The sequence below is a fragment of the Prionailurus viverrinus genome, chromosome B1 (genome assembly GCF_022837055.1).
Source record: "Prionailurus viverrinus isolate Anna chromosome B1, UM_Priviv_1.0, whole genome shotgun sequence".
In the NCBI taxonomy this organism is placed as follows: domain Eukaryota; kingdom Metazoa; phylum Chordata; class Mammalia; order Carnivora; family Felidae; genus Prionailurus; species Prionailurus viverrinus.
The window spans coordinates 133,212,339-133,235,384 of record NC_062564.1 but is presented as its reverse complement, the minus strand read 5'-3'; the positions used below and the strand labels follow the sequence as shown (position 1 = coordinate 133,235,384).

General features: G+C 41.0%; 1 protein-coding gene across 5 annotated transcripts in view; it reads right to left on the bottom strand.

The window, feature by feature from the left end:
• The window catches only part of ABCG2 (ATP binding cassette subfamily G member 2 (Junior blood group)), a 138,663-nt gene extending 118,363 nt beyond the window's left edge, over window positions 1-20,300 (bottom strand). For 2 of the 5 annotated variants that reach the window (XR_007151425.1, XM_047854968.1), the window contains exon 1: window positions 10,068-10,599. The gene's annotated coding sequence lies outside the window, so the exon portion shown is untranslated. The other 3 variants (XM_047854971.1, XM_047854969.1, XM_047854970.1) reach the window with 3 other exon arrangements.
• Window positions 20,301-23,046: the final 2,746 nt, after the last annotated feature.

Here is a 23,046-nt window from a genome sequence, read left to right as displayed (position 1 = left end):
ATAGTTAACAGTCTGTTTCCTGGTTTGTCTCTCTGTCTGTTTCCATTGCTCATTTCTTTGTTTCTTAAATTTCACACATGAGTGAAATCATGTGGTATTTGTCTTTCTCTGACTTAGCATTATTCTTTCTAGCTCCATCCACATCATGGCAAATGGCAAGATTTAATTGTTTTTTATGGCTGAGTAATATTCCACTGCATTTATATACCACATCTTCTTTATCCATTCATCCGTTGATGGCCATCTGAGTTCTTTCCATAATTTGGCTATTGTTGATAATGCTGCTATAAACATCAGGGTACATGTATCCCTTTGAATCAGTATTTTTGTATCCTTTAGGTAAATATCTAGAGTGCAATTGGTGGGTCACAGGGTAGCTCTATTTTTAACTTTTTGAGGAACCCCCATACTGTTTTCCAGAGTGGCTGTACCTCAATATTATCTTATATGATACAAAACACTACAGATGTTATATATATATCACTAAAACTAGACTTTAAAAATGCAAAGATGGGGCGCCTGGGTGGCTCAGTCCATTGAGTGTCTGACTTGAACTCAGGTCTTGATCTCACCATTTGTGAGTTTGAGCCCCATGTCAGGCTCTGTGCTGACAGCTCAGAGCCTGGAGCCTGCTTCGGATTCTGTGTCTCCCTCTCTCTCTGTCCCTCCCCCATCTGTGCTCTGTCTTTCTCTCTCTCTCAAAAATAAATGAACATTTCAAAAATTAACAAAAATGAAAAGATAATGTGAAAAAGAAATTATTTTTATTTATCGATATACTCATGCATTGATAATGAAGAAGCAGCAGTATGATTGCTTTGTGGTAGCCTAGTGTAACCAATATGATTGCTTCGTGATAGCCTAGCTAATATACTAATGAATCAATCACTATAAAATTTTTATGGCATATAGCATTATAGTCATATTCATAATACAGTATTGTCCCCTTTTTTATTTTTTATTTTTTTTTGTCCCCTTTTTAAAAAGTAAGCTCTAGGCCCAATGTGGGACTTGAACTCATGACCCCAAGATCAAGAATCACATGCTCCACCTACTGAGCAGGTGTCCCCCCCATAATACAGTATTGAAAACAGTGTTACATTTTTTTAAAAAAACACTTACTTGTAATGATAGGCTGATATATACTTATTCTGACTGAGAGACACAGACAGAGACAGAGAAGCATCCAGTACAGTAATGTAATTTGCTGAAGGCAAAGTTGTAAAACAGTAAGAAAGCCAGCACAATATTAATTTTATGTTAAATATCACTCATGTTATGCCTGTGTAAGGATAGGCTAACCACTTCCATACAATTCTTGCACACAATGTTCTACATGATGAACGATGAACGCTCAGGCAATGATGATAACGACACGAAATGTCTCAATACAGCTCTTGTTATACAGTTACTAGATTTTCACACAAAGACACGCACAGACATACACAACAGATATTTAGTAACTGTACATCATGATGATTATTTCTATTCATTAAGTGGATGTGGATCATCACAGAGGTCTTCCTTATCTTCACGTTGAGTAGGCTGAAGAGGAGGAAAGAGAGGTCGGTTGGTCTTGTTGTGTCAGGGGAGACACAGATGGGGGAGGTGGAAGGGAAGGCAGGAGAGGCAGGCACACTAGATGCAACTTTATGGAAACACATGTAATTTCTGTCCGACTTTCATGCTTCTTCCTTTCTCTAAAAATGTTTCTATATACCACCAGTCCTCTTCCACCATTTGTTTTAGTTTCAGTGCCCATATCACAGAGGTTCCATGCTGTAAAAGAACTCCAAAGCAGTCTTGAATAGTCAGAACTTTCTGCCCGATTGTTTAATGCCAGCTTGTTTTCTGGCACTGCTTTTTTTACATCTTCCTCCTCGTCATCTGGCACTGGTTTGGAAGCACTCATGTCCATTGAGTCATCTTCTGTTAATTCCTCTGGTGTGATGTCTGTTAGCTCTTAAATTTCCCAAGATCCAGATCTTGAGACCCTTCACCACAACCACCCTCCACCTTTTTTGCCATATCTACAATCTCTCTCATGATTTCCTTGGCTCTGTTGTAAACTCTGTGAAGTCAGGCACAGCATCTGGGCAGTTTCTGTAGCAGGAATTTATTGTTTGGGGTTTGATGGCTTTCGTGGCTTTTTCTGTAACAACAATGGCATTTCCAATGATGTAATCCTTCTAGACTTTCATGATATTCTCTCTATTGTAGTTCTATTCCACAGTATTGACAATCCTTTCCCTAAAGTACTGTGTGTAATGAACTTTAATGATCCTTATGACTCCATGATCTAGAGGTTGAATTAGAGCCATTGTGTTTGAGGGCAAGTAGACCGCTTCAACATCTCATGGGGTTCTGAGTAGACAGGGCATTGCACAAAATCAAAAGAATGTTAAAAGGCAGTCCCTTACTGGCAAGGTACTTCCGGACTTTAAGAACAAAATATTGATGGAACCAATCCAAAAAAAGGAACCAATCCTTGTCCAGGCTTTCTTGTAGTACAACCAAAACAGTAGCAGCTGGTGTTTATCTTTCCCCTTCAAGGCTTGGGGATTATCAGCTTTATAGATAAGGCAGTTCTGATCATAAACCCGACTGCATTTGCACAAAATAGAATTAGCCTATCCCTTCCTGTCTCAAATCCTGGTGCTTGCTTCTCTTCCTTACTAATAAATGTCCTTTGTGACACTTTTTTCAGAATAGGGCACTTTGGTCTGCATTAAAAACCTGTTAAGGCAGATGTCCTTTCTCCTCAATGACTTTTTTTTTTTAAGTTTTATTTTATTTATTTGAGAGAGACAGAGACAGAGTGAGTAGGGGAGGGGTAGAAGACAGAGAGAGAATCCTAAGCAGGCTCCACACTGCCAGTGCAGAGCCCAGCACGGGGCTTGAACTCACAAACCGTGAGACCACAACCTGAGCTGAAACCAAGGGTTGGATGCTCAGCCAACTGAGCCACCCAGGCACCCCCTCAGTGATTTTTTAAACTGTGTCTGAGAATGCATCTGGCTGCCTCTTGGTTGGTGCTTCTCCTGTTTTCTTGACATTTTTCAAGCCAAACTTCTTGTTCAAATGATCAAATCATCCTTTGCTGGCATTAAATCCTCCAGCTTTAGATCTTTCTTCTTCCTTTTGCTTCAAGTTTTCATATAATGACCTCACTTTTTCTCAAATCATATTTGAGTCTATAGGTATGCCTTTCTTATACTAATCCTGTACCCAAATAAGAGCTGCATTTCAATAGGAGATAAAAAGGTATTTTGCAACAAGTACAAAGTTTTCACCCCCGTTGGTGTAGCTCCAGTGACAGCTTCATGAATTTCCTTTTTTTTTTTTTTTTTTTTACTATGTTCCTTACACTGGATTCATTTATCTTGAAATGCAGGCAACCACACTGCAGACCTCAATCTACATGTAGTACATATCAAGCAGCTCAACTTTTTCTTGTCATGTCATGACTTTCCTCTGCTTCTTAGAAGCACTTTGAGCATCACTAGTGGCACTTTGCATGGGTCCCATGGCACTATTCAAGGTTTATAGTGTGGCACTAAGCATGGTGAAAAACATGCAAGAACCTCGAGAGAAAACATTTTACTGTGATTCACAATATACTGGAGAGAAAACCCAGTCATATGAAGACCATCATCACCAACAGCATTTGAAGTGGATACTGGCAACACTTAAGCTCACCATCACAGCTAGGAGAGATGGATACAAAATTCTTGCATAGTATAGTATGTGCTACAGTTAATTTTACGTAGTTATGATTTAATCCTGCATCTTCGCATTTGGTTACATTTCTTTTGACCGTAAACGGCACCATGTATGGTCTGCATTTGTGTGCATCAGTTTTGATAAATTTTAACCTTTTATAATACATTTGTGTATATTTTATGGTAGTGACAAAATAGTATCTACATATATTTTATGCTTTCATGACATATCTAACTTCTTTATTTTTTGATATATATAGGCAATGCAGTTCATCTATGAGTTTTTTTCGAATTGTTACAAATCTCCAAAAATTTTCCAATATATTTATCTAAAAAATCCATGTATAAGTAGACTCCCACAGTTCAAACTCATGTTGTTCAAGAGTATACTGTAGTTTATTCCACAAATATTTACTGGGCATCTATGATGTGCCAAGAACTAAGTGTTAGGATATAGCTTTGATTTAGACAAAGACCCTATCCTCAGGAAGCTTACATTCCATGAAGACAGATAATCAAATATATATATAGTCACTTCAGAGAGTGATATGTGATACAAGGAAGTTACAAAGAGTAATGGGAGTCCTCCTTGAAGAAATACCACTTTTTAAGCTGAAAACTGAAGAATAAGAACCAACCATGCACTGTGGTAAAATATCTACAACATAAAATTTACCATTTTTAAAGTTTATTTTATTTTGACAGAGATCACAAGTAGGGGAGGGGCAGAGAGACAGGGAAAGGGAGAGAATCCCAAGTAGGCTCCACACTCTCCATGAGGAGCCCGATGTGGGGCTTGAACTCACAAACTGTGAGATCATGACCTGAGCTGAAGTCGGACGCTTAACTGACTGAGCCACCCAGGTGCCCCCAAATTTACCATTTTTTAGGAGTAGAGTTTTGTGACATTAAGTACATTAACATTGTTGTGCATCCATTACCACCACCCATCTCCAGAACTTCTCTCATTTCCCCAAACTGAAACTCTGCACACGCTAATCAATAACTCCTCACTCCCCAGTGGCCCCAATGGCAACCACTATTCTCTTTTCTGTTTCTATGAATTCAACTCCTATTAGGTACCTCATATAAGTATAATCACACAGTGTTTGTCCTTTGATGACCAGCATATTTCACTTAGCATAATATCACCAAGTTTCATCCATGGGTCAGAACTTTTAAGATGACTATTCCATTGTAAATTTATACCACATTTGTGGTATTCTTCTGGTGTTCATCTTTGTGCTTTTGTGAATAATGTTGCTATGAATAGAAGTATAAAATGTCTATTTGAGTGCCTGCTTTTAATTCTTTTAGTGTATACCCAGAAGTGATCATACGGTAATTGCATGTTTAATTTTTTGAGGAACTGCTAAACTGTTTTCCATAGCAGCTAACACTGTTTTACGTTCCTTCCAGAAAAGCACAAAGGTTGCAGTTTCTTCAGATCCATACCAGCTCTTGTTTTGTGCCTTTTATTATATTATTATTACTATGGCTATCTATTGAGTATGAAGTGGTATCTCACTGTGGTTTTGATTTATATTTCCTTAGTGATTAGTAATGCTAAGCATCTTTTCATGTGCTTATTGGCCATTTGTATATCATCTTTGGAGAAATGTCTGTTCAAGTCCTTCGCCCTTTTTTAATTGGGTCGTTTGACTTTTGTTGTTAAGTTGTAGGAATTCTTTATATATTCTACATATTAACTCCTTATTAGATGATTTGCAAATATTTTCTGCCATTATGTGGGTTGTCTTTTTACTTTAGTAATGTCCTTTGATACACAGAAGTTTTTAATTTTGAAGAAGTCCAATTTATCTAGTTTTTCTTTTGTTGCCCGTGCTTTGGTATCATTTCCAAGCAATCGCTGCCAAATCCAGCATCATGAAGCTTTTCTCCTATGTTTTCATCTAAGAGTTTTGTACTCTTCACTTTCATGTCTAGGCATGTGGTTCATTTTGACTTAATTTTTGTCTATGGTGCAAGATAAGGGTCTGACAGTCCTTTTGCACGTGGATGTCCAATTTTCTTAGCACCATTTTTTCCAAAAGACTGTCTTTTCCACATTGAACGGTCTTGACACCCTTGTCAGAAATCGTTTGAGCACACACATTAGAGCTTATCTGGGGGGCTCTCCACTCTATTTCATTGGTCTGTATGTTCTTCTTTATGTCAGTACCACAGTTTTTTGATTAATGTCGTTTTGTCGAGGTTAGAGTTTTAAATCAGAGGTCACAGCAATTTCAAAGAACTAGAGTAGGGATCAGCAAACTTTTTCTGTAAAGGGCCAGATAGCAAATGTCTGGGGTTTCACAGGCCATGTGGTCTCTGTCATAATTACTCTACCCTGCTATTATAACACTAAAGTAGCCATAAACAAGACACACTCAAATGGTCGCAAGTGTGTTCCAATAAAATTTTATCTATAGTAACAGGTGGCAGGACAGATTTGCCCCAAAGGCAGCAGTTTGACACTCTGGGCTGGAGGCCACAGTTGGGCCATTTTCAAAAGTCCAAAGGAAGGCAAGTGTGACCAGAATAAAGGTGAGAGAGGAGAAAGGTGAGATTGGAGAGATAAGTAAGAGCCAGATCACAGAAACCTATAAACCACAAGAGGATTTGATTGTTCTCCCTCACCCATTCACTCACCAAACATCTATCAGGGGCCTACTGGGAGCCAGAGGCTGGGACTACATAGGAGTTAGGCTCAGTCCTCAACCTCAAGGAGTTTCAATATAGGGAAGAGGTGTAAGCTAAGGAGTTTTAGTACAGATCAAATTTCCTTTCTGATTCATGACATATGCTCCATTCCATCACCTGAACCATGGGAGCTGCTCTGAGTTTACCCTACTGCTTTGGTTCAAGCCTTTATTAATTCTCTCCAGGATGATCACAAACAGTCCATTCAAACAGCCTCTGCCTGTAGCCTCACCATCTTCCAAACTACCCTCCAAACTGCAGCATTAAACTCCTAAAATGTAATTATGATTGTACTCCCCACCTTCAAACTGTATTGATGGCTTTCATCACTATTAGAGTTAAGTCCAAATCCTGAGGATGACACAAAAGGCCCTGAATGACCAAGCTCTTCCCAACTTCTCGGCATCATCTGCTCTCTCTCCCCTTGGTGGGAAGTGCTAACTGACAGCCTGGGACATCGACTCACACAAATAACACAAGAGCACGTTTGGGTCATGATTAAGTCATGGGTAACATCTACATCAAAGAACATCTGATATGTGTGTGAATTCTTGTTGCTCGTGTTTCCATAGTAAAGTATAATTATGAATTGAGCAAGACTTAGTAATAAAAGAGCAAATTTGTATAGAGAGAGCCTAGCACTGCTAAGCCATTTAATCCTCACAACTCTCTTCTAAGGTAGTAGTGTCATTGTCTCCATTTTACAGATTAGGAAACTGAGGCACAGAAGGGTTAACTTCCCCAGAATTACACAGCTTGTATAAGTGAGGGCATCAATATTCAGACTCAGGAATTCTGGCTCTATAATCTGTGCTATTAAGCACATTAAGCTCCCTCACTAAACCATGAAGATGTTATTTTAAAATACTGACTGCGGCACCTGGGTGGCTCAGTCTTTTGAACATCCGACTTCGGCTCAGGTCATGATCTCATGGTTTGTGGGCTCAAGTCCCGCATCAGGCTCTGTGCTGACAGCTCAGAGCCTGGAGCCTGCCTTGGACTCTGTGTCTCCCTCTCTCTCTGCTCCTCCCCCGCTCACTCTCTGTCTCTCTCTCCTTCAAAAATAAATAAACATTAAAAAATATATATTAAAATACCTACTGAAGGGGTGCCTGGCTGGTTCAGTCAGTAGAGCATGTAACTCTTGATCTTGGCATTGTGAGTTTGAGCCCCATGATGGGTGTAGAGATTACTTAAAAACAGAATCTTAAAAAAAAATTAAAAGATAAAATAAAATAAAATAAAATTAAATTAAATTAAATTAAATTAAAAAATACTGAAGCCGTGCCCATAGTCTAAAAGCATGGTCTCTGGCTAGCAGCATTAGGTTCATCTGGAAGCTTATTAGAAGTGCAAATTCTCAGGCCTGACCCCCGACCCACTGAGTCAGAGTCTCTGGAGGTAGGGCCCAGGAATCTGAGTTTTAGCAGGCTCCCCAGGTGATTTTTAAGCATGACAAAGTTTGAGATTCACTGCTCTAAAACATTTATTCCTGTGCAGTAAAGGCCTTAATGGAGGTAAAGCTTAAGACAAACATGAGAATAATTTTGACAAAAGAAGTAGAAATCGAATTCTTTTAAATTTACAAAGCTTTCAAACTGTGTCATAAAAAAACGATCCTACTACAGAACAATATAGGTTGTCAAAGGTCCTGAGAGGATGCTTGAAAGGATGAATAAAAGTACATGATAAACCTGAACGTCAAGCAATCAGGCCCAGGTCAAATCCACACACCTACTAACCTGCTGTGTGTCTTTTCGCAATTGCTTAACCAGAGCCTCAATTTCTTAACTGACAGGGTAAAATAGTAATCCCCTTGACCTATACCCCATGATGTTTGTGAAAATCAAGTGAGATAATGTATGTGACAATGCTTTGTATGGAAGGATAACATGGTTCATTTTCTGCTGCAACTCGTTACAATAGAATAGATGCATCTTCCCTGCTACTCAGGAAGTGGATAGGAGTTTGAGTCTTGCAGTGACTTAAGAGAATTCTCTTTAGTGTAGGTTGTAGGAGATACACAGCTGGAATGAGGGGTTGCTCTGGCCTTGACAAGACAGGAAAAGAGGGAAGTGTCCTCACTGAGAAAATGGGGCCAGAGCATCGGCAGATGGTGGTAGGAATACCATTATATATCTCTGAACTCATCGGTAGCTTTATAATTTCTCCTCTCATAAATATTTCATTAAAACCTGTAATAGCTTAGGCCAATATTCAGTCCTGAGCATTCTTACGGCCTAGCATTTGCTATTATATGGGCTGTTTACAGTAGCTTCTGTTCTGATTGGTCAATGTTTGTGCCTCTCAGGTTGTTAAAATTTTAAATATCACCTCTGGTTATACTCCATAATAGAAAGAAATGTTATTTGAAGTTTATTTCAAACAGAAGCAATTCTCCCCTTTCTGGATGGTTTAATGGGTTCATCCTGGGCTTCACCAGGCCTGTCTATTCCTCTGAACTTTGATTCCATTGCATAATCGTCAACTTAATGACAAATAGTTTCAGCATGTTCATTCATCAAAACAACAAAATGTATATTTACTTATTCTGTTTCTAGCACATTTCTCTGGCTGAGGAAGACACAAGCTACCATTCTGGAAGGACTCTCATGCATGTGTGGGTAAGAATTTGATATCTAGGGTGGGTTTCTTTTATTCATTTTGCAAAGCTAGGATATCCCAGGCCACCACTCTCTTTTCTTTCCCCCTTCTTTTCTCCCATTGCTATTTTCTCCCTTCAACTAGGGACAGAATAGGTACACTTCCAATCTATTCATTTTTTTCCTTTTGGATTGTCTCTTGGATGAAAAGTGACTTTCAGATAAATGTGAATCACTTAAGATGGAGCTACTACTGGGAGAGTTTAAAGGCCTCTCATAAGAAAACAAAACCTATTAATTATATTCCTTACTCGAACTGACTTTAAGCCATGTAATAGATTCCTGTATCTTACAATCTTCACCTCGAAATGGTAGGTGGTAGGGACACCAGTTATTTTTCAAGCATGCATAATTTTTAATTGAAGCTGAAATGTTCAAAGTGACCAGTAGCTATACTGGTTGAGGCATGACATGGACACTTAATCCCCAAAATTATAACACTTAAAGATGTCTGGCTCTGCTGAATGCGACCCATGCAGTGTAAGGAGCAGCCCAACATTCTCTCTCACTTGGGGTGACTTAGCTTCCCACAGCTAGAACCTGTTTAACAGAAACCCCAAATTCTAGAGATAGTCTGCTAAAGCAGGTACAATCAGGGCAGGGAAGGTGACTGATTTTCTTTTCAGGTGCTCTACATGAATCATGTACTGGGTTAAGTCCCTTCATTCCACCAGCATCCCCCAATCCTTTTCCCCTGAAAAGTAAAAAGCCTAGAGGATTTAAGGCCTTGTTACTCAAGGCATGGTCCATGAACCAGCAGATCTGAGGTTGCCTGCAAGCCTGCAGAAATGCAGGGTCTCAGGCCCAAACCAGACCCACAGAACTCTGCTTTTTAACTAAATGTCCAGGTGATTCATATTCACGTTAAAGTATGAGAAGTACTGGTTTATGTGACGCATTTGTTAAAGCCCATACCAAAACAGAACCAAGATTCTCTACTTAGTTTGAACACTTGAAAAATTAAAAACAGATGACTCACTTCACTTTTGATGTGTGATGCTCGAAGGAAAGCAGCCCGAGCCTTGGTAGAGAGGAAGTGGTGATACTGAGAAGACTTCTCTCCTTACAGGTTCTCCCATAGACACTGCAGCTCTTTAAAGTTCCAGGACCTTCCCTTTGCCAGTCCTCAGGAGGCAAGAGAAAGAATCAGAGAGGAAATGGAACAGCTCCTCAGCCAGGTCCTGCAACAACCAGGAAGACGGAGGCTTTCCAGAAAAACTAGCCTTGAGGAAATGTCCAGGGTAAAATGAACGGTTCTCATACCTCCTTGAGTTCCTTTCTTCTCCACCATCAGCTAGTTACTACCCACATTTCTTTCTCGACCACTGGGATTCAAACTGACGACCTAATGCCTCCAATCAGCCTGGGATCCATTTCCAGCGTTCCTGGCAAGAGGATGGGAAAGGGAGAAAATGCACGAGTCAGAAAGATATTTTTATCTTTCTCTTTGCACGACAGAATCCTGACAACAGTATCTCTGACACAAGCAACAACTTGAGGAAGGGTCAAAACCAATCCTACCAAATAGTTTTGCTCTGTGTAAACTTCCTGTCTTTTGCCAGCTCTGACGAAATCGGGGGGTCTCCTCTCATAGGCCCTGCCTTCTGGCAAAAAAGTACAAGCAGGAAGACAACAGATCTGAAAGGAAGTGAAAGAAAACAAAGCAAAGACAGTGTTAGGTTTCAGGGCAAAGACCCACCAGAGATCCGAAGAGGAGACAGAGGCTATATTTAGAACACGCTAGCCTGCTAATGTTCTCCTTTTCTAAGCCAGAAATAGAATAGGAAGGTAAGACCATATTAGATAGGCATTTTGTATTCTGAAAACATGATGATGTCAAGTGAAATAATAGGACATTTGCACAGTTGACCATTTTGCTGTGCTGTAAGCATGGCAAAGCAGAGGTATCTTGTCTGGAATATAATTAAGCAAAGCATGTGTGCATTATACTAGTAATGTGATTGTATATGGGCAAGGCCTAAAGGTAAAAAGTAGTGCAAAATTACGAACTTCCTCATCAATGGTACGTTTAAAAGAAATGCTGATAAATCCATAGACATGGCTGAAATTTTATTGCAAGGTTTATTCTAAACCAAATAGAGCTAACTTTGCAAATACAATTTTAAGGATAATTTAAATACATATTAAAAATAAGTAATGATGATTCTAAGAATCAGCTAGGCACTGTTGGGGAAAAAAAAATGGAATGTAAGACATGGTCCCTGTACTCCAGGAGCTGACATCAAGTTTGTGTAGAAAAGACTAACACACATGACCTATAACAGCCAAGCTGGCTGAATTCCATATTGGTTCAGGTGGTATCGAGGGGGAGAAGAGACAACCCAGCATAGACTGTGGACCCTGGGTCCTCACTTCCCACTGATACAGACCTCTGGTCAACTTGGCTAAGGTGACCCAGTGAACTCTTAGCAAGGCTCAGAGTAACTGGACTCAAGCTCTCATGATTTCCCCTTATTACAGAGCAATAAACGTTAGATAAATCCTTGCTTAAGAAGTCACTGAAGCTTCTTTTCCACTGAGGCAGATCTAAGTGATCCCAATTTAGGAAATTCATATTGCTTTTTTGACAAAAGGGAACACAAATTTTCATTTTAGTTTTCTCCCATGTTTCATGTAATGTAATTTTATGTTATTAAATATACTATGAAGACAATAGTAATTCAATAAGGAAAGGAGAAAAAGAAAAGGAAGGAAGGTAGCAAGGAAGAGAGAGGTCAAAAGAGGAAGGGAGGGAGGAAAGAAGGAAAGAAATTAGCATCAAGTTGTTTACCAGAAAGGATATGGTTAAATAAAATGTAGCGCAGGCATACAATGGAGTATTCAACAGTTTAAAAGAATGAGGCAGAAATATATGTATTGTCTTGACAAAGAAAGACCTCCAAAATAAATTAATTGTAAAAAGCAAATTGCTAATTAACACAGGACATACAAAATGTTAAAACACATGCACATCCTCACAAAACAAAATTACATGTTTTTATAGGTACCCATACAAAAAAACTTATATGGGTTTTTTTTTAATGTTTATTTTTGAGAGAGAGAGACAGAGTGTGAGCAAGGGAGGGGCAGAGAGAGAGAGGGAGACACAGAATCCGAAGCAGACTCCAGGCTCTGAGCTTGTTGCACAGAGCCTGAGGTGGAGTTCCAACCCACAAACCATGAGACCTGAGCCGAAGTCTGGCGTTTAACTGACTGAGCCACCCAGGCACGCTTATGTGGGTTTTTTATTAAAAAAACAAAAACAAAAACAAAAACAAAAACAAAAAAACAACTTCTAGAGAATCATGACCCAAAATGGCAGCAATCTCTGGGCAGTATGGGATTAGGAGGTGGGGATGCTTTGTTGACAACATACATCTCTGTTGTTTAATGTGTATTCATACTTTCCTATTTCTCTTAGAGTAAAAGCCAAAGACCTTTACAATCTGTATCTCCCACCCCTACTTTTCTGATCTCATTTTCCCTTTGCTAGCTGTAATATAGCCAGACCTATCTCCTTGCTGCACCTCAAATACACATACACTGACCCATCTCAGAGTCTTTGCATTACCTGTTCCCTTTGCCCAGGATGCTCTTCCCCTATTTATATATATGGCTCATTCCTTCATTCCCTTCAAGTTTTTCTTCAAATGGTAACTTCTCAATTAGGCCTGCCCTGACCTCCTAACTTAAAATTGCAATTCCTTTTTTTTTTCTTTAATTTATTTTGAAAGAGAGAGAGAATCTCAAGAAGGTTCCACACTGTCAGCAAGGAGCCTGATATAGGGCTCAATTTTATGAACCGTGAGATCATGACCTGAGCCGAAATCAAGAGTCAGTCAGAAGCTTAACTGACTGAGCCACTCAGGCGCCCCTACTAACAATCTTGATCTGCCTCATCTTATTTTTGATGATAGCACTTACCACCTTTTAACATGTAATTTCCCTATTAATTATGTTTGCTTTTCTCCTTCCACTAGCATGCAAGCTCTATGAGGGCATGGATTTTTATTTGCTTTGTTCATAAAAAAAATCCTTAGTCCCCAGAATTGTGCCAAGTATACCACTGGACAGAGGCTGGATAAAGTGTACTTAATAAAGTCACAAATTTTCACAAGAATATATTCATGTATTATTTGTATATGCTTAAGAATCAAAGATAAACACCAATCTCAAACAAAAAAACCAACTTCTAAAAACTTAGAATAAAATGCCTGAGGCCCTCCTGGGTTCTGTGGAACAAGATTTGAAAATCGCTGGCTCCAAGCTAAATAAGATAGAACACAGGAGACAGAAACTTACTGAATGGAAGTCCTTCCATTGACTTACCACACTATCTAACTATGTGTATTATTTTGCAGTCAACTAGGAGTAAACTGACCATTCCTAGAACCTCTGTGAAATCACCAGCTATTTCTTTACGGAGACAGAGGGTAAGTATTTCTTATAAGGGCAACACTGTGCCAAAGGTGACAAGTTGTGGCAAAAATCATCTTTATTAATTCTTCATTTCTTTCAAAAAATGTATAAGAATGTAGGTGCAATTTAATCCCCAATCTTGTTTAAGCAGGTTGACCGAAGTCCTTAGAACTGGAAAGAGGGAAAGGTTGAAAGCAGCCAGCACCATCCCTGCTTCAAAGAACAGAAATCTTTTACATACACAGGTGATTCTTATCAGAATCAGTAGCATGGTGGTGGAGAGGAATCCACTCCAAGTTACCAAGGGACGGAAGTAAGGAAGGCGGTCCCAGATAAATATTTTGCCAGTCCTATTTTTTCTTGTCTTTAACCATTTCTCAGGGGTCTGAGAGGCAGTAACAGAGACCACTTCTTAGCTTAGCCATTGGAAATTACGAAAGGGCCTTTTTCTAGTATCCCAAACTTTTTGTTTTCTAGCTACTGGCTTGTAATGGAGTCTTCAGAATTCTGTAGAATGAATCCAGAGAAATTTGTGATAATCTATTCCTATGTTCCAGGGTATGGAACAGTTGCTCCAAATTTCCTTTAAGGCTTACAAGTAAACCAAGACTTAGCAACTGTTTATTAAGAGTCAAAAATTCTATGTTCCATATCTTTATTATCAAGGCTCAAAATGATTATTTACAAGTTCCTCAGAACTTACAGCTTTGGTTTCTCATTTTGTCAATTATAAGCTTCTGAGAGTTAAGGACCTCATTTGGGGCTTTTGTAGTCTAACAGCATGGTTCTATTCACACAGTAATTATTTAACTAAGGCTTTATAATCAGCATTATAAAACAAATGACAATATAAACTGAGCCTATAAACATCACTTAAAATAAAATCATACTTGGGGCACCTGGGTGGCTCAGTCGGTTAAGTGTCCAACTACAGCTCAGGTCATGATCTTGAGGTTGGTGAGTTCAAGTCCCGCATCGGGTTCTGTGCTGACCGCTCGGAGCCTGGAGCCTGCTTCGGATTCTGTGTGTCCCTCTCTCTCTGTCCCTCCTCTACTTGTCCAAGCACTCTCTCTCTCTCTCTCTCTCTCTCTCTCTCTCTCTCTCTCTCTCTCAAAAATAAATATATAAACATTCGAAAAAATAAAATTACACTTGTAGCAGAATCTCAAAATGCCAGATCTGCCTCGGTGGCTGCTTCCAAATTTTAAAAGCCAAACAGCACACTAGAAAATTAGTAACTATGACAAATTGTCCTTGTTAACTCTTCATACTTGTTATGTACTGAACTGGTGACACAAGAAGCTCTAAGAAAGGAAAGCTCACATCAAAGGAAGTATTTTTATTTGGCAGACTGACCCCACCTCTCTTTATTGCCTGGTACATTTGTGCTGTTAATAAACATTCAGAATCTGAGAATTCGAGGTACAATAAAGTTTATGATTGGTGTCTAGATCAGTTCCCTAGAGAAGAGAGACTCTCTAGATGGCAACACTGCCTGGTTCTTCCTTTTCTTCGCAAGGCTGAAGGTCTAGACACGAAATATAGTACATTTCATATATATTTCATATAATCATGCATTTGTGCGTTTGTATAGATCTGCTGTGGCAGAGAAGGCAACGGAAAGTGGCATAAGGGAAGGAGAGTTTGAAACAGCAAAAATTAGAAACAATGTGCCCCACAAGAGGGGAACGCAGCATAAACTATAGTATATGATATCACAATCAACAAAAGTTAACAAGTAGATGGTCTACATTAACGCATGGCATATGAACTGTCTGGGGAAGAAAACCTTTTGCTTCCCTCTAAGCTATAGTTCCTGGGGACCTGCAAACTATACTGACAAATGACAGATTAACAGGAGAAAAAAGGTTATTCATATGGAAGTAACTAGAAGCTAAATGGTTAAAGTTAGAAATTTTTCTATTGAACTAGGTAGGGGAATGAGGAGAGTGGAAAAAAGACCTCTTTGGGAAGAAAAAATAAGTTTCTTTAGGAAAGACAAATGGGTTTTTAGAAGAACAAACTGGAGATTAAAAAGTTTGTGATAATATTTGTCTATGAATGTGTGAGTGGTCATTTCCATCTTCTTCATGGCCATGAAGGATTTGATTTATGGCAGGATTACTCTTGGTCTCTCTTCTAGGAGTAGACCCATCCTGGAGAGGGATTTATGACAGCCTCATTTCTAAGAAGTTTCTGCTTTTAATGCGATACAGGAGGCACCAAGAAGGCTTCTTTCTACATCTGTTGATTTTCAGTTTTCTTCAACTCAAAATAATCCTTATGTCAAAGTGGCATATCCTGATCCCCTTCCACATAAAGTTATGTGAGATGAAGAAAAACAGAACTAAAATAACGTAAATGTATTCACTGACTTTAAAATGTTAAAAAAAAAAAGATGCATGATCATGGCAGATATCAAAAATTCGTTTGGAAAAAAGAAAACAGGGTTTTAACAGTTATTATTAAGTTTCTTGTTCTGTAGATATACTAAAGTTCATAGCCATCAGTCATTTTTTAAGTGAGGAAGAGGTATTAGAATATTAAGGATAGGGGCCCTTGGGTGGCTCAGTTGGTTGAGTGTCCAACTCTTGATTTTGGCTCACATCATGATCTCGCGGTTCGTGGCCCTCACGCTGAGAGTACAGAGACTACTTAGGATTCTCTCTCTGCTTCTCTCTGCCCCTCCTCTGCACTCCCTCTCTCTCTCTCTTAAAATAAATAAAAATTTTTTTTGTAAAAAAGAGTATGAAGAAGAAATTCAGTCAGGCAGAGAGAGAAATAAATGAAGAGAGAAAAAGTAGAAGGTTAGTGAAAGGAAAAGAAAGGCACACAAGGGAAAGGGGAAAAAACCATAGAAAGAAAACATTTACCAAAAGCAAAACTAACACCTAGAGAGACGGGAACTAGTGGCAGAAAATGGGCATATGACTGTGTAGGTTGTGTGTATTTCACTGTTTCATGACAACCCGATGTGCTGTTATTAGCCCCATTTTGCAAATGAGGAAACTGATTCATAGCATGGGTTAAATAACCTGCTCAGTTATGTAGGTGAAGAGGGCAGGATTCAGGCAACTGGGACTTCACACTCAAGCATTTTGCCCCTATGCTTCTTATGCAGACATGTCAACATTTCAGACGATGATTTTCCATCATCCTTTTTTTTTCAATTTTTTTTTAATGTTTACTTATTTTTGACAGAGAGAGAGAGAGACAGAGCATGAGCAGGGGAGGGGCAGAAAGAGAGGGAGACACAGAACCTGAAGCAGGCTCCAGGCTCCGAGCTGTCAGCACAGAGCCTGATGCGGGGCTTGAACTCACAGACTGCGAGATCATGACCTGGGCAGAAGTTGGACACCCAACCGACTGAGCCACCTAGGCGCCCCTCCATCATCCTTTGAAATTAGTGACAAATTATTCAGCAACTTAACATAGACCTTTTTGACATCCAAAACATTTTTCGTCCTTTGTTTTGATAAAGTTTACTTTTGAAATAAATATCTGTGTCCCCCTAAAATTCTAAATTTTCCCATCTTTGGAGAAATGACAGTGCCCTTCCCTTACATCTACACCACTATAATAGAGCACATTCATTCATTCCCTCCTTCATTCAACAGATTGAGTACCCACTGTGTGTCTGTCTATGCCTGAGTAAAATTACCTGTCCCCTGTCCCCAAAGAACTACACAGCAACCTCTGGGGTACGGCCTGGAAGCCAGTTCCTGGTTTGGCATCTAACAAACTGTGTAATCTTGAAAACAAGAGGGTTAGATTAAAAAACAAAAAACAAAACAAAACAAAAATGGATTCTTGGCATACCTGGGTGGCTCAGTCAGTTGAGCATCTGACTCTTGATTTTGGCTCAGGTCATGGTCTCACAGTTTGTGGGATTGAGCCCCATGTCTGGCTGTGTGCTGACAGCATGGAGCCAGCTTGGGATTCCCTCTCTCCTCCTCTCTCTGCCCCCTCGCCCCCTTGCTCATGTTCTCCCTCTCTCTCTCTCAAAATAAATAAATAAACATTAAAATAAACTTTATAAGAAAACAGATTCTTATTTTCTCTCAGTTTCTAAATAAGAACTTTGGGGCAGGAATTCCCTCATGAGTTGGGCTTTAAGCTTTGGCATTAGAAATGTGTCTCACATTTATCTGATCTCTAAAAGCAGGTTTAGCATCAGAGAAACATCACAGTGGAAAGATGTTCTTCGCAGCACCTAAGAAGACTCTTAGATTGGGATCTTCTTACATCATAATTGTTTCTCACTTTAAGCACTATAGTCATGCTTTCTCAGCTATGCCAGCATAACTTGCCAACACCGACTGAACAGGATCTTAAAACAATGGTGCTCAGCCCACCTATCCAATTGGGTTGTAACTGAAGAAATTGAGGACTTCACTCCTCTTAGTAATACAGTGATCCTGCTTCTTTCCATCATTCATCTTTTGGGAAGGGGAAGGTACTCTCAAGTTTTAAAATAAGGCTCAGGAAGGAGATAATAACTCTCCCCTATTTGAATTATGTCATTCATGCATTCCAAACTTCTTTGAAGGCCTATTATGTTCCACTCAGCGATAACCGTTAGGGCTATATAGGAAGACCAAGTCCTTGCCCTTGAGGAATCCACAAACTAAAGGTGAAGAAAGGGAAGGAAACACAGTATTATAATATTGGGTAGTAAGTGTTAGGATAGAAGTTAAGTATTGGATGTCATGGGAATAAATAGAAGGGGAACTTAACTCACACGGGAGGAGTCCCAGAACAAACATCCTAGAGGAAATGATGTCTGAATTTTGAACTTTGCCTGTGAAAGAAGTAGGGGGATGTGTTACAGAGAGAGAGAAAAATAGACCTACACTTGCATAAAGCTTAACATAGGAAGGAGATTGAAAGTGGAAGAAATTACACCGGAGCAGTAGCAGAGAACAGACCACAAAGAAAGGGTCTTTCATGCAATGCTGAAGAGTTTTAATTTATCCAGGAGGGGAGACTTGTCCTGCAGGACATTTTGCAGGAAAACCACAAAAGAGGCAATAAGAAAGCTAAGAGAGGAGACTGAATGCCAGGGGAGTAGCCAGGAACACTGAATGCTGAAGAGAGGTCAAATAAAATAAAAACAAGGGGGCGCCTGGATGGCTTAGTCGGTTAAGCATCTGACTTGGTTTCAGCTCAGCACAGGTCATAATCTTGTGGTTGTTGAGTTCAAGGCCCACATTGGGCTCCATGCTGACAGTGCAGAGCCTGCTTGGGATTCTCGCTCTCTCCCCCTCTCTCTCTGCTCCTCCCCACTTGCACGCTCCCTCTCAAAATAAGTAAACTTAAAAAAAAAAAAAAAAAGCTACAAGGAATCGGTGTATTTATCCAAGGAGGTCATTGTGGACCTTTGAAATGAATGTTTCATTGGTGTGGTGGAGACAGTAGAATGCAGTAAATGAGAAATGGGGAAGTAGGAGCCTCAAATGCAGTCAGGCATGTAGCATAGGAGTTTGGTTAACTTTTGTCTTGGTCTGGTGTGCTTTTACTATGTCCTCTCTTTCTTGCCCTGACACATTTTCCCATTATTCTATTCTTCCTGGCTTCCAGTAAACAGCTGTGGCATTCTCAGGTTCCCTATGAATTTTTTTTCCCCATCTAATTACTAATATATACATGCTGATTATTTCTGCAGTGCAAAATAATGGACGCTGGGATGAAATAGTGTTGGATTTGAATCCCCAGCCAGCACCCTCAAGTAGTTACTTTTTGTATTTTGTCATGCAGGAGTTTTGGTCTGTATAGCAATTCTCTCAGATTAGCCATGGGTTTGGAATGGAAGCTCTGTGGGGATGGAGGCAGCTCCTCCCTCCACTTTCCTGTGCACCTTTGGGGAAGTATCTTCTCTCTGCATACTCACACCTAAAAAAAACAGCCTGCTCAGCTTGATCCTAGCTCCTCCCCTTATACAGTCAGAGAGCCCGCCCATCCCTTAATACAGATTTTAAAGACAGAATCTGATTGGTTGTTGACTAGCTAAGGATTGACTCTATTCGGAATGTTGTCCAAACCGCAACTAGTGTCCATTGGCGCAAACATAGCCACCCAGGCCATACATTTTAACAAATTATGAATCGGGCACAGTTCCTGGGAATGAGGGTTTGAGCTGGTCAGAAACCCCCGTGGGACCCTGGGCAAATCCCTCTATCTTTTCAGCCTTATCTTAGTGTTGCTGACACTTAGTGGATGCTGCCTTATGCTTCCAGAACCTACCTTCAGGACTGAAGAACCTATTCCTCCAGCCGCTGGGCGCCCTGCCAGACCACAGCTCTCATCTGCCATCCTCTCCGAGTAGCCCCCTAGGCAGAGGACAGCCTCCCTGCCGACAGCTGACAGTCGTGTCCTCTTTCCGAACAGCCCGCATCTGCTGACCGCTCCGTGCTGGGCTGTAGAGGCCTGGTGCCCAAAGCGGGGCTTTGGAGCGGATGCGGGGGCGGTTCTCTCCACTTCAGTTAGAGGTCTGAGGCGGAGGTTTCGTCCCAGCCGCCTCCCGGGAAAGAAAGAGAGGAAGGAAAGAACTAGGAAAGGAAATAAAAGAGAAAAGAGGAGTCGAAAAGCCACTGTCTGTCCGGCAAATGCCAAGGGAATTAAGGAAATGAGGCTCGGGCGCCGCAGGGCCGGGGAGCGGCCGCGGGGCGCAGTGCCCCCGCCCTGGGAGCGCGGGGAGCGCAGGGAGCCGGCTCAGCGCGCAGCCCGCCGCCCTGGCTGCGGTCGGGTGCGGCTCCCCGCGGCCTGCTCGGCCCGCGCGGCCCGGCGCCCGGCGGGGTGGGAGATACCGCCAGTCCTCGCGGCGGCTCCACCTCAGCAGCCCCTCAGAGCCAGGCGCCAGAGGGCGTGCATCTTCCGCGCTGCAGAAACTGCCGTGGAAAAACGACCTCTGTGCCCCGGAGCCAAAATAGAACACGAAGACAGCGTTTGGGGTACAAAGGAACAATAGTTTCTGTTTCCTTGGCAGGCAAAGGAGGCTGCAGCAGACTAATGCCTTCAAAGCTGCAGACCCGTCGGGGTAAAAGGCTGAGTGGTTTTAGAGGAAAATATGGGATCTGGGCGGTTTCGATAGTAATCTGGTCCCAGCTGCCAGCCCTACGTCTTCAAGGTGGTCTCATGACTAGCGCTGCCACGGACCGTCTAAGTCTCATCACTAAGTATACATTAAGGTCAGCGAGATGTCAACATTCATACAAAGTTCTTGGAACAAAGGAATCTACAGAAAAACAAAGTGGAGGGGAGAGGGGGGCTCCAAGAATGAGGAATAGGGGGAAAAGAGTGTTCAAAGTCAGGTCTTAGTAAAGCATTAGCGTGTGCATCTTAATTTCCATCCGTTTTTACATTTTTTTAGTGGTTTCAAAGGTTTTAGGAGTGCAATGAATGTGGGAAAGCCTTCCCTGGAAGATTGAACCTCTTTAAGCTTCAGAAACCCACACCAGAGAAAAAAGCCTTATAAATGCAACCAGTATGGAAAATTCTTCACCCACATCTTCATTTTCCTTTAACACCAGAGAATTCACACTGAAGCAAAGCCTTGTAAGTGCAGCAAATATGAAAAACTCTTTGGCCAAAGCTCTAGCCTTATTGTACAAAAGAGTTCACACTGGAGCACGGCATAATGAGTGCAGAGTATATGGGAAACTCTGTACCGGTAATGGTGACTTCATTCAACACAAAAGACTTCACATGGCAGGGAGGCGTCATGAGTGTAGGGAATGTGGGAAATCCTTTAGAGCCAGATTTGCTAAGCACCAAAAAATTCCCATCAGAGAAAGGCCTCACAAGTGCAACAAATGGAGGAAGCTTTCAGCTGAAGGTCTAACATCATTCGGCACCAGAAAGTTCACCACCACACAGAAAGGCCTCATGTGCATGGCAAATACAGGAAAGTCTTCAGCCAATGGTCTGCTCTGATCCAGCACTAGAAAGTTCACAAAGCAGATAGGCTTTATGAGTGCAGTGAATTTGAGAAAGCCTTCAGCTGAAGGTCTCACCTCGCTGGGCACAGGAAAGTTCACATGAAGCAAAGCCATAGACATACAGGAAACATGGCAACATGCTATCTCCTTGTTCAATATAATGACACTGAAGGAGAACCTTTATAAGGGAGACATGTTCCTGAAGTTGAAACTCATACATCTGAATATACACAGTGGGGAGATCTCCCTATAAGTTCTAGATATGTGGGAAGCTTCCAGCAGTTGTATTGTACTTCCTAACTTGCCTGGGGCCCTTGCCAAAATTGTCACTGCCAGTTTCTGTGACACAAGTCATCTCAGCTCTACCTGCCACATCTTGGTGGTCACCCTCAACCTATTTAGGGAAGTAGACATCTGTGCTCTCTCTAGAGAATGTAATGAGCAGCCTGAGGCTTTATGGGGACCTGTACCTTTCTCTCTAATGAGGGCACATGCCTAACCCAGTTGTGTCCTAAAGGACCTTATCTCAGTTCTGCTGGCCACTTGCAGAAGAGAGTCACTTTCATAGACATTGTTGTTCTCCAATGATGCTCATGATGTCACCAACCTGTCGCCTACCTCACCTTGCTTTGGTTTGTGAAATAATAAAGGCCTCATTAGTTAAGCCAAAATCAAACAAAACAAAGCAACACTAAAGGGACATCCCAATTTCAGAGCTCCCTGTGGAGGGCCAAGGGTCTCCCCATCACAGCCCAACTTCTCCCCTGCCTCTTTCCCATCCCTGGTACATGTGTTGTTGCCAAGAGCATTCCCTAATAAACTCCGAATATGAACTCTGTCTCAGAGCCTGCTTCCTAGGGAACCCAATCTGTAGCATAGCTTAGTCTCACCTTTCAGTATTTTAGAAAGGAATAAATAAGACAATGTAAGTAAAGGTGTCTTGGACAACTCCTGGGCACCTTTACTGAAAGTTAGCCCTTTTGGCTCTCATTATGAAAAGTTTTCTATCAAGACGTTGTGCTGTCCTAACTGGTATACATTTTTGTGTTGTAGCGTACTCTTCTTGCTTTGCTGATGTGCTCCTTTCTTTTCTGTGCTCTGCATTAACTTGCAAATGTTGCTCTTAGAGTATTTTCACTCAGGTCAGGGCCAGCTTCATGGTGCACAACCTTAGAAGGGCTCCACACTCGGGTTAGTGTTCTGTGTTGTTGTCTTTGAAATTCTTAATACATTTTGAATAAGGGCCTAGCATTTTCATTTTGTACAAAATATATAACTGGTTCTGCCTTTGTCCACTTGCCTTCTTAAGACATGACATAGGTCTCCTGGTCCTTGAAAGAACCTACCCTTGACATGTGACCAAAGGCTTAACGACTTCATTGGTTAGATCTCTTTTGGCTCCAAACATCTTTGCTTTACCTGTCCAGGTGAACACTAGCTTTCTGGTATAACTCGCTTCTCTCACTTCTCTGCCTTCTGACAAAGTTCTTCTAGGGAGATAAGCAAGCAGCTACCTTCCCCAAGCCCTGGTAGGCCCACCCTGCTGTCATACAGATATATGAAGTAGGTTCTCAGTAAATGCTTGTCATTGGTCAACTGACT